Source organism: Rhinopithecus bieti, unplaced genomic scaffold (genome assembly GCF_001698545.2).
Source record: "Rhinopithecus bieti isolate Rb0 unplaced genomic scaffold, ASM169854v2 scaffold_7049, whole genome shotgun sequence".
Lineage (NCBI taxonomy): Eukaryota > Metazoa > Chordata > Mammalia > Primates > Cercopithecidae > Rhinopithecus > Rhinopithecus bieti.
In genome coordinates, this window is record NW_016805922.1 from 279,906 (window position 1) to 291,987 (window position 12,082).

The 12,082-nt window shown below is 44.5% G+C and overlaps 1 protein-coding gene across 3 annotated transcripts in view; it reads right to left on the minus strand.

The window, feature by feature from the left end:
* The window catches only part of THUMPD3 (THUMP domain 3 tRNA guanosine methyltransferase), a 24,874-nt gene extending 24,310 nt beyond the window's left edge, over positions 1-564 (minus strand). The window contains exon 1 of one of the 3 annotated variants that reach the window (XM_017874154.1): positions 472-564. The gene's annotated coding sequence lies outside the window, so the exon portion shown is untranslated. Of the gene's footprint in view, positions 1-72; positions 167-471 lie in introns of those variants that run through there. The other 2 variants (XM_017874156.1, XM_017874155.1) reach the window with 2 other exon arrangements.
* Between the last annotated feature and the right edge of the window lie 11,518 nt (positions 565-12,082).

Here is a 12,082-nt window from a genome sequence, read left to right on the forward strand (position 1 = left end):
GGAGGGTCCATAGCTTACACCAGGTTTTCAAAGGGTTTGTGACTCAAAATAACTTAAGTGAGTACATAATACCTATACTGTCCTTGTGCTGTGCCAGCGATACAAGACAGTGTTTAACACTACGTCAATTCCCGCCGTTAAGAAAGTGACAGTCACTGTGAATACAATCTCCATCTTCTAAAAAAGGCAGCTGAGGTCAGCTAAAGGGCGCGTTCCGCACAAGGTCAGAGAGCCAATGAGAGGCGCAGAATGGAAAAAAACTCAAGGCTCCCAACTCCCACCCACAGGGCCCTGGGAATCCTAGGAAGCAGATAAAGGCCTGGGAGAGGGAGCAAGATGGGCTCCGCCACGAGACCGGGCTGAAGTCCGGCCCGGCGCCGGCCTCGGCTGCAAGAGGAAGGCCGCCCCTCTCTCCCCAAGCGGAAACACCAGAGGAGCCACACTCGGCCGTTCCCAGTCGCCGTCAGTTACCGCCGCCAGCGAAGACTCTTTCAGCTCCCGCACTCCATTGGCCTCTCGCGGTCAGCTCACGCCGCCGGAAGCCGCCCCCGGAAACGGAAGTCAGACTGCGGGTCACGGTGGCTCCACACTAGCAGCGGCGGCGGGGTGCGGGGAGGGGGCGGGAAGGAGCATGCGCTGGAAGCTCTGTGCTCCTGGTTTTGAGGATCGTCAGCAAGCCGAAAGCGGAGAGTCAGGGGCCAAGTTCCCTGTCATGGTATTTGCTAACGTTTAGAGAGTGCTTCCCCTTGCCGAGCACTGGGTAAGAGCTTTACTTGCGTCATCTCATTTGGAACAAGTCTCTTTTTTTCCAGCACCTATGAAGTGGCAGTGGCTGATTTCTGTTTTAAAGCTGGAGAAACAGTCTCTCCAGCTTAAATATCTTTCCCAAAATGTCATGCCACCAGTTCCTGATTTCTGTATTGCCATCACTATTTTAGCACTATTTACTTAATATTTTCCTTTAGTTAAAAAAAAAAAAAAAAAAGAAATAGTGGGGCTCACTATGTTGCCTAAGCTGGTCTCGAACACCTGGGCTCAAGTGATTCTTCTGTCTAGCCCTCCTGAAGTGCTGGTATTACAGTCATGAGCCACTGTGCCCAATCAGATGAACTTTATTTCTCATAAAGTGTTGAACCTGGCCGGGCATAGTGGCTCACGCCTGTAATCCCAGCACTTTGGGAGGCTGAGGCGGGTGGATCACTTGAGGTCAGGAGTTTGGGGCCAGCTTGGCCAACATGGTGAAACCCTGTCTATACTAAAAATACAAAAATTAGCTGGATGTGGTAGCCTGCACCTGTAGTCCCAGCTACTTGGGGAGATGAAGCAGAATTGCTTGAACCCGGGAGGCGGAGTTTGCAGGGAGCCAAGATTGTGCCACTGCACTCCAGTCTGGGAGCAAGACATCATCTCAAAAAAAAAAAAAAAAAAAAAGGGTTGAACCTGCATGGTAGCCATTTTGACAGACTGGGAAGCCTAGCTTCCAGTCAGAAGCCAAAAATACAAAAACACCTCCAGGGTTGGAAGAATAAGACAGGGATTTATGCTAAACACAGTGGCCAAATATACATGTTAAATATACTGTAGGAGGGATCATAAATATTTATGAAAGGAGCAACTTGGGGATGTGCAGTTGAACTTCATGCCTCTCTATGGATCCCATGTTTAAAAAATGGTGGCCTTAGCATTATCCAAGGGTGGAGTTGTCTACCACTTGACTTCAAAAGGTGAAGCAGGGACGTGAAAACCCTCACTGCACGTCCTGTGTAGACTGGCCAGAACCACTCCCTGGATAGTCGGTGGTCTCTTATCAGGAAGGAATGCTGGTCGGTTGTTCTGTTGAAACTGCAAATGGGAGGGTCAGCATCAGGCTGGTGGAGTGAGTCTTTCAAAAGGGCTGGTTTCTGTTTAACCTTTGGGAAAGAAAATCTAATGGCGATTATAGAGGGAGGGGTTATAAAGAGGTGTGTCTGACTTCCCATCCTGTCATGAGTAGTAACTCAGCTTCCAAGTTTTTTCTAGGGTCTTCTTGGCCAAGAGAGGGCCTGTTCAGTCAGTTAGGGGCATAGAATTTTATTTTATTTCTCAGTTGACAAACGTTAACTTACTGTAAAAAGAAACTTAACAACCCAACAACAAAAAGATAAACCGAATTTAAAACAAAACAAAACCAAAGAGAACACAATTTATAAATGTGCAAAGGGGCTGGGAGTGGTGGCTCATGCCTGTAGTCCCAGCACTTTGGGAGACTGAGGTTAGTGGATCACTTGAGCTCAGGAGTTTGAGACTAGCCCTGGCAACATGGCAAAACTCTGTCACTACAAAAAAATAGCAAAAATTAGCTAGGCATGGTGGCACTCACCTGTAGTCCCAGCTACTTGGGAGGCTGAGACAGGAGAATAGCTTGAGCTGGTGAGGTTGAGGCTGTAATGAGTTATCACACCACTGCACTCCAGCCCAGGTGACAGAGTGAGACCTTGTCTCAAAAATAAAATAAAAAATATGGCCAGGCGCGGTGGCTCAAGCCTGTAATCCCAGCACTTTGGGAGGCCGAGACGGGCGGATCATGAGGTCAGGAGATCGAGACCATCCTGGCTAATACGGTGAAACCCCGTCTCTACTAAAAAATACAAAAAACTAGCCGGGCGACGAGGCGGGCGCCTGTAGTCCCAGCTACTCGGGAGGCTGAGACAGGAGAATGGCGTGAACCCGGGAGGCGGAGCTTGCAGTGAGCTGAGAGCCGGCCACTGCACTCCAGCCTGGGCGGCAGAGCAAGACTCCGTCTCACAAAAAAAAAAAAAAAAAAAAAAAAAAATATGTAAAGGGCTTGAACAGATATTTCTCCAAAGATAGACAAATGGCCAATAAGCACATGAAAAGATGCTGAACATCAGTAGTCACTAGGGAATTGCAAATTAATCACAATGGGATACTCATCAAAATGCCTAAAAGTAAAAACCAAAAAATCAACGGTTCCAAGTTCAAATGAGTATGTGGGGCAATGAAACACTTACACATTGCTGATGAAAATGCGAAATGATATATCCCCTGGTATGGTTTAGCTCTGTGTCCCCACCCAAATATCATCTTGAATTATACTCCCATAATTCCCACGTGTTGTGGGAGGGACCCGGTGGGAGATAATTGAATCACAGGGGTGGTTCCCTGCATACTGTTCTTGTGGTAGTGAGTAAGTCTCACAAGATCTGATGGTTTAGTAAGGGGTTTCCACTTTTGCTTCTCTCATTCTCTCTCTTGCCGTCGCCATATAAGAAGTGCCTTTCACCTTCCACCATGATTGTGAGGCCTTCCTAGCCACATGGAACTGTAAGTCCATTAAACTTCTTTTCTTTTGCAGATTGCCCAGTCTTGAGTATGTCTCTATCAGCAGTGTGAAAATGGACTAATACACATCCATTGGAAAACAATTTAACCTTTCCTCAAAAAATTAAACATAGAACATATTACTCACCAATTCCACTACAGATAATTTCCGACTTAGGATGGTTTGACTTAACACTTTTTTGACTTTACAATGGGCTTATGGGTTATAATGCATTTTTAACTTATAACATTTTCTATGTATGGTGAGTTTATTGCGATATAATCCCACTGTGAGTCAAGGAAAATCTGTAATTGCTTTATACCCAAGAAGACTGAAAACAGGTGTTCAAACAAAAACTTGTACACAAACTGGGAATGCTGGCTCATGCCTGTAATTCCAGCAATTTGGGAGGCAGAGGTGGGAAGATTGCTTGAGTCCAAGAGTTCGAGACCAGCCTGCACAACATAGGGAGACCTGTCTCTACAAAAAATTTAGAAAGTAGCTGGGTGTGGTGGCACTCACCTGTGGTACCAGGTACTCAAGAGGCTGGCATGGGAGGATTGCTTGGGCCCAGGAGTTCGAGTCTGCAGTGAACTACGATTGCACCACTGTACTCCAGCCTGGGCGACAGAGGGGTTATAAAGACAACTTTATACAACAAAACAACAAAAACAACAACTTGTACACAACTGTGCCTAGCAGCCTTATTGATTTAGCCAAAAAGTGGAAATAACCCAAATGTTCATCAGCCAGTGAGCAGATAAACAAGTGTGTTATATCTATACAGTAGAATATTATTTGATCATAAAAAGGAATGGAGTACTGTGATGTTATGATACGTTGGTTTTCATCCACAGTTCCTAGCTCATAACTTTCCTAGCCCATTTTACAGTAAACAGAATCTCTTTCTCTGACCTTCTCTTGCCCTCCTTTCACCTGCCTACTTGACAAGACTCTAATCTGATTGTGGTCATAAGGCACCCATTCCAGAGAGGGCCCTACCCCGTACCCTGGAGGAAGGAATGCTGCACAGAGAGGCCAAGAGACATCTGAATAGACAGACCTTGCTGGGTTTAGAGCATACTTTTTTTGTTCAATCAGTTTTTGATATGGTTGTCCATGCTTCAATCATGAGCAACCAATGAAGTCTTCATGAAAGGCCAGAAGGAGCACGAGGAATTTCATCCCAAAATATGGCTCCCTGGTATAATGAGGATTTTGAGTTAAAAACCTTTAGGGATCAAGTTGGAAGATACTTTTTCCCTATCTACATAAAGATAGAATGGACCCTCCAAGGAGAACAGTTGCTCCCCTCCTTGTCTCATTATCCATTACAGGAAAGAAGACCAAGTGTGTACCTGAATGGGCCCTTTTATAAGATCATGACTGTCCCTGAGGATCATTTAAGTTCCAAAGAGAACTATTAACGAATTAATTTCTGTTCCCCATCCAATCATTCTCCCTAGTAACCATTTATTGCCCCTAAATAGAATTTAAATCCCCCACCATAATCTGTTTTGCCAGGATCCAAGTCCATGTTCTTTCTGTAACCTCAAGATGATATGTAGGCATCTGAACCCCATTGGGATATTGGGCAATCACTCTGTAATTCTCCCTGTGTACATGGTTTAATAAATTTACATACTTCTTCTTTTATTAATCTGCCTTATTGTGAGTAGGTTTTTCAGTGAACCTTGGCCCTCTGATGGGCGTCCTTTCCCTATCCCTTGCCCTGTGCATCTCTTCATCTGTATCCTTTGTAATATCCTTTGTAATGAACCAGAAAATGTAAGTGTTACACTGGGTTCTGTGAGCCACTCCAGCAAATCAATTGAACCCAAAGAGGGGGTCATGGAAACCTCAACTTAAAGCCTGTTGGTCAGAAGTTCTGGAGACCCAAACTTGCAACTGGTATCTGAGGTGGGGGCAGTCTTGGAGACTGAACCCTTAACCTGTGGGGATCTGACATTATGTCTAGGTAGATAGTGTTGAAATTGGAGAACACACAGCAGGTGTCCGCTGCAGAATTGATTGCTTGCCTGCTGGCTGATGAGGAGAAATCCCCACATATTTTGGGGTCCCAGAAGTCTTCTGTGTTGATGACCGTTTTTGTGTTGGTGTGAGAGCAGAGGAGAAGCATGGTTTGAGAGTTTTTCCAAAGTACAGATATATTCTACAATGTGGATGGACATTTGAAACATTATGCTGAGATGCCAGACACAAAAGACCATATGTTATACAGGCATATGTGATTTTATTATATGAAATATTCAGAATAGGTAATATATAGAGACAGAAGGCAGGTTAATAGTTGCTTAGGGCTGGGGGAAATACGGGGATTGGCAAGTGATAGCTAAAGGGGATAGAGTTTCTTATGGAAGTCATGAGAATGTCCTGGAATTAGGTAGTAAAGATGGTCACACATTGTTATGAATATACTAAGAAACACTAAATTTTACAGTTTAAAATATTTCAGAGTTTGAGACCAGCCTGGCCAACATAGTGAAAGCCTGTCTCTACTAAAAATACAAAAACTAGCTGGGTGTGGTGGCATGCACCTCTAATCCCGGCTACTCGAGTGACTGAGGCAGGAGAATCATTTGAACCTGGGAAGCAGAGGTTGCAGTGAGCTGGGATTGTGCCACTGCACTCCAGTCTGGAAGACAGAGTGAAACTCCAGAAACTCCAGAGTGAAAAAAAAAAAAAAAAAAAAAATTCAAATGGAGAATTTTGTGTTATGTGATGTTTTACAAAGAGAAAAGGAAACTTTGGTCTTATGGGTAACTCATCATTTCCCTCTTAGACTTAGTGGGAGACTTAAAGGAGATTAACACATTACCAGGCAAATAATTAAAATAAGCAATATCCTTAAGAGTAAATACAATGAAAACAAAACAAAGTTATTAAATTCTGATCAGACACTGTTCCTTGCACAGGCTCTAATGTAAGGCCCATTTTATACTCTTTTTTTTTTTTTGCTTTTACATACTCCCCAGAAGAGTAACATTCTGTATTCTTTAAGGATAAATTATCAAGCCAGGTATGGTGGTGTGTGCCTGTAATTCCAGCTAATTGGGAGGCAGAAGTGGGAGGATCACTTGAGCCTAGGAGTTTAAGACCATCAGATACGGCCAGGCGCGGTGGCTCAAGCCTGTAATCCCAGCACTTTGGGAGGCCGAGACGGGCGGATCACGAGGTCAGGAGATTGAGACCATCCTGGCTAACACGGTGAAACCCCGTCTCTACTAAAAAATACAAAATCTAGCCGGGCGAGGTGGTGGGCGCCTGTAGTCCCAGCTACTCGGGAGGCTGAGGCAGGAGAATGGCGGGAACCCGGGAGGCGGAGCTTGCAGTGAGCCGAGATCCGGCCACTGCACTCCAGCCGCGGCAACAGAGCGAGACTCCGTATCAAAAAAAAAAAAAAGAAAAAAAAGACCATCAGATACATGCTACAATATGGATGGACTTTTGAAATATTATGCTAAGACGCCAGACATGAAAGACCACATACATAGCTACATGATTTTATTTACATGAAATATCCAGAATAGGCAAATTATAGAGACAGAAAGCATAGTGAGATCCCATTATCAATAAAAAAAAATGTGTGTATATTTTGAGATGAGGTCTCACTCTGTTGCCCAGGCTGGAGTGCAATGATGCGATCTCAGCTCACTGCAACCTCTGGCTCCCAGGCTCAAGTGACTCTCCCACCTCAGCCTCTGGCTCACACCACCATGCTTGGCTAATTTTTGTATTTTTAGTACAGATGGGGTTTTGCCATGTTGCCCAGGCTGGTCTTGAACTCCTGAGCTCAAGTGATCTGCCTGCCTTGGCCTTGTAAAGTGCTGGGATTACAGGCATGAGCCACCGCACCCACCCCCCAAAATAAAATAATATAAATCAATATAAATTACAAATATTAGAGACAAACTAGCAATAATGAGATTTTCTTGACATAATGAGAGAGATTAAATCATGAAAAAGAAAATATTCTCTTGAGCTGATTCAGTGTTATTTAATGCCTATCTTTGTACTATCTAAAATCATGTCCCAGGCTGGTCACAGTGGCTCATGCCTGTAATCCCAGCACTTTAGAAGGCCAAGGCAGGTGGGTTGCTTGAGCTCAGGAGTTTGAGACCAACCTGGGCAACATGGCAAAACGTCATCTCTACAAAAAATACAAAAATTAGCTGGCCATGGTAGGGCATATCTGTGGTCCCAGCTACTTGGGAGGTTAAGGTGGGAGGATTGCTTGAGCCTGGGAGGTGGAGGTTGCAGTGAGCCAAGATCGTGCCATGGTATTCCAGCCTGGGTGACAGTGAGATTCTGTCTCAAAAATAAATAAATAAATAAATAAATAAATAAATAAATAAATACATAAATAAAAAATTTATGTCCCTTAAACAGGTCTCACAGTTCAGGAAATATCGCTCTAGCACGTGTTGTTCACCAGTAGTATGTTACTGTGGTTTGAATGTGTCCCACCAAAGTTCATGTGTTTGAAACTTAATCCCCAGTGGAACAGTGTTGAGAAGTGGGATCTTTAAGTGGTGATTAGGTCATGAGGGCTCTGGCTAGATGAATGAATTAATGCTGTTATCATGGAAGTAGGTTAATTATTGCAGGAGTAGATTCCAGATAAAAGGATGAGTTTCGCTCCCCTCTCCTTCTCATGTGTGTTCTCTTTCCCTTCTGCCTTCTGCCATGGGGTGACATAGCAAGAAGGCCCTCACCAGATGCCAGCACCTTGACATTGGACTTTCCAGCCTCCAGAAGTGGGAGAAATAAATGTCTTTACTCTATAAATTACCTGTATTCTAATGGAAGAAACAGATAATACAGAAAATATATACATCACATTTCTATGGTAATAAGCATTATGGAGAAAAACTAGGCAAGGTGGTTGGTAGACAGTGCTGGAGAGGTGAAGGGATATCCTATTGTATATCAGGTGGTCAGGTAAAGCCTCTTTGATAAGGTGACAAAGTAGACCCTGAATGAAACAACAGAGCAAGCTATTTAGATAGCCAGGAGGGGAGCATTCCAGGCAGAAGGCCACAGCATACTCAACAGGGCCTAGGAATAGCCAGGTGGCCAGTGAGGCTGCAGAGGAGTGAGCAGGATAGAGGTAGAAGAGAGATGGGATGAGTGCATCATACAAGTCAGTGTTTCACAAATTATCACCATGCCTTACCAAAACAAACAAACAAACAAACAATCACACTGGCTGCTGCCTGGACAATGTTAGGGAGCAGGAATGGAAGCAGTTACTAGGTGATTTCATTGGTCCAAGTGAGAGATGACGGTAGTTCAAACTAGGATATTAGGGGTGGGTGTGGTGAGAACTGTCAAATTCTGGGGTTATTTTGAAGGATGTGCCGTCATTGCTGATGCATTAGATTTGGGTTTGAAAAGAAAGGAGAGGAAGTTTGAGGGTCAGACCTAGCAGATTTGCTGATTTAGAGAAACCATGTCCTGCTGACAGATGCATGGCCAAGAACAAGGCTAAACTGTCACAAAGGAAGTACAAGTGGACACGTGCTCGTTATGGTTTTGGTTTATTACGAAGAAAAATGGTATGTTAGTTTATATCAGAAAGAACTGGATGACCTCCTTGGAAAATACTGACTAAAGTGGATCTTGCTAGAAAATGCCAGTTTGAGACAGGTAACATCACATGTGGAAATCGAAGCCTCTCATTTCTTTCTAACTGGAAGTAGTGGTTATATTAAACTAAAGAGTAAACAAGCAAATGATTAAGTGTGATGATTCATATTAGATACAGTGACACAAATAAGGAACTCAGTGGTGGTTGTTCCCATGAACCTAGATATCTATTTTACCTTAATATCTTCCTATCCTTGCCTATTTTTTTTTTTTTTTTTTTTTTTGGAGACAAGAGTCTCTCTCTGTCACCCAGGTTGGGGTGCAGTGGTGCAATCTCGGCTCACTGCAGCCTCTGCCTCCTGGGTTCATACATACCATTCTCCTGGGCTCAGCCTCCTGAGTAGCTGGGCCTATAGGCACCTGCCACCATGCCGCGGTAATTTTTTATTTTTATTTAGAGGACAGGGTTTCACCGTGTTAGCCAGGATGGTCCAATCTCCCTGACCTCGTGATCCACGCCGCTCGGCCTCCCAAGAGTGCTGGAATTACAGGCAGGCCACCGCTCCCCGGCCTCTTTGCCTGTTCTTTTTTTTTTTTTCTTTCTGAGCCGGAGGGTCGCTCTGTCGCCCGGGCTGGGGAGGCGCAGTGGTCAAGACTTCGGTCACTGCAAGCTCCGCCTCCCGGGTTCCCGATCACAAAAGTGCTCAGCCTCCGGAGTAGCTGGGACTACAGGCGCCCGCCACCTCGCCCGGCTAGTTTTTTGTATTTTTTAGTAGAGACGGGGTTTCACCATGTTAGCCAGGATGGTCTCGATCTCCTGACCTCGTGATCCGTCCGTCTCGGCCTCCCAAAGTGCTGGGATTACAGGCTTGAGCCACCGCGCCCGGCCTGCCTGTTCTTAAAGTAAAACAAGGTCCTGGGTAGAAGGTCAGATAGTACAGCCACTCCCTTGCCCACCTCCTTCCTCTCCTGCAGAGAGAGGCAAGGACCATTAGCCACTTCTGCTTTTTGTTTCTATGGTGATTACCTTCATGGCTCCAAAAGACATGTTTGTAGTGCCATTTCTTGCTTTTTCAATTTTTGCTATTATCTGTGGACTCTGCTATGGTACTTGAAATTTAGCCTATTAACATAACCACCGTCCTATCTTCCCCTTCCTTCTCCTGCCATTATAGCTACAACCCAATGTAGTTTGTTCTTCTACATTAAATTTACCTTTGTAAGTGTAAGGGATATGTTAGTATGAAACATCTTCTTGTTCTGTCAGCTATATACAGCATCTCTTGATCCCCCGCACTGTGAGACGAGGGTTTCATTAGCACTCCTGGCCTTTACCTCTCCTCTCTTCCTTGTACTCCCCAATCTATTTTGTTAAAAGAAGATCCCACTTGGCCAGTTGGATTCCTGTGGGGATGTCATTGAAAGAAGGATGCCCCTACACCTGCTTTTCATTCAGTACGCTACTGAAATTCCATCTCCCTCAAGAAAACCTTTTGGGACCTCATTGGGAAATAAGAGATGTATCTATTAATATAATCTTAATGAAATAATAGCCTAGGACTCCATGAACCTTTAACCTGGAAGACCTTTGTCCTGTCAGGTGTTAACAACTAAAGGGAAATACAGTCAGCTTTGGCTGTGCCCTAAGCAAGCAGAGGCTTATTTACTTTTCCCATGCCCTTTTAAGCCAAAGGCTATAAAACCGCTTTAGTAACATAACCCCTGTGAGAACTTGCTGGTGGACTTAGTGCCATCACAGTAAATTTTCAGGAGAATGTATATGAAATTTATTCTTCTCCTTGAATTTCATATTGATAAGTAAGTTGATTTAAAAGCAGCTCATTCGTTTGGAAAGGAACTGTATCCTTATAACTGAGATTACCTTATAATTGAGATTACTGAGCTGGGGAATGCAGCACCCCTGCCACCTAGTGGTTCCTCCTGCTGAAACACTGCTCTTGCAAAGCACAGAAAACACAAATTAAGTTAGTATAGGAGTCAAATACAGCGAATGTCTTGAATCAGGGAAACTTTCATTCCCTCCTCCCTTTGTGAAATCAGAGGAAAGAAAAGAGCACTGACAAGGGAGAATGTTGTAGGTAAACATGGATAGCCACCAGGTCTGCTGCACAAAGGGGGCAGCTGCAGGAAGCAGAAAGCACAACAAATGAACAAAGAAAGGGACAGGATCCCTCAGCAGTGGTCACTGCAGCAGCAACACGGGGCCAATTTGGGAGGCAGAATCAGCAGCAAGATCACCAGGGACAATGATGATAAAGCCACATAGGCTCAGCATCAGCAACAGCCCTAGAGACTGTGGCTTTGGGACTGTAGTACTGCTTGATTTAGGGTAAACCAATCAGGACACTCAGGGAACAACAGAAATCAACATTTCCAGAGCACATACTCAGTTGAGGCAGAGTTTTACCTGTATGTCACATAATAGTCTATGGGGCTAGATATTCTTATTAGCCGTGTTATACAGGTGATGAAATTGAGGCTAACTAACTGGACTAAAGTCACAGAGTTGATGAGACTTAGAGCCAAGATTCAAATGCACACCAAGGTGGCCTGACGCCAGCTGCAGAGCTCTTAACTACAGACATGCATTGCTCAAAGAAGGGGATATGTTCTGAGAAATGTGCTGTTAGGTGATTTTGTCATTGTGCGAATATCATAGGGTGTACTTAACACAAACCTACACCGTATAGCCAACTACACACTGTTAACAAAAGACCATGAGGCCGGGTATGGTGGCTCATGCCTGTAATCCCAGCACTTTGGGAGGCTGAGGTGGGTGGGTCATCTGAGGTCAGAAGTTTGAGACCAGCCTGGTCAACATGGTGAAACCCCATCTCTACTAAAAGTACAAAAATTAGCCAGGTGTAGTGGTGCACGCCTGTAATTTCAGCAACTCAGGAGGCTGAGGCAGGAGAATCACTTGAAGCTGGGAGGTGGAGGCAGCAGTGAGCTGAGATCGTGCCACCGCACTTCAGCCTGGGCGACAGAGTGAGACTCTATCTCAAAATAAATAAATAAAAAAGGCCATGACAACTGTGGAGGAAAAAGGGAGGATTTTATTTTCTGTAAAAAACAATCTGCAGATTGGGGAAATGCAGCCCCAGGTGTAAAACAGTGGGCTCCAAGCAG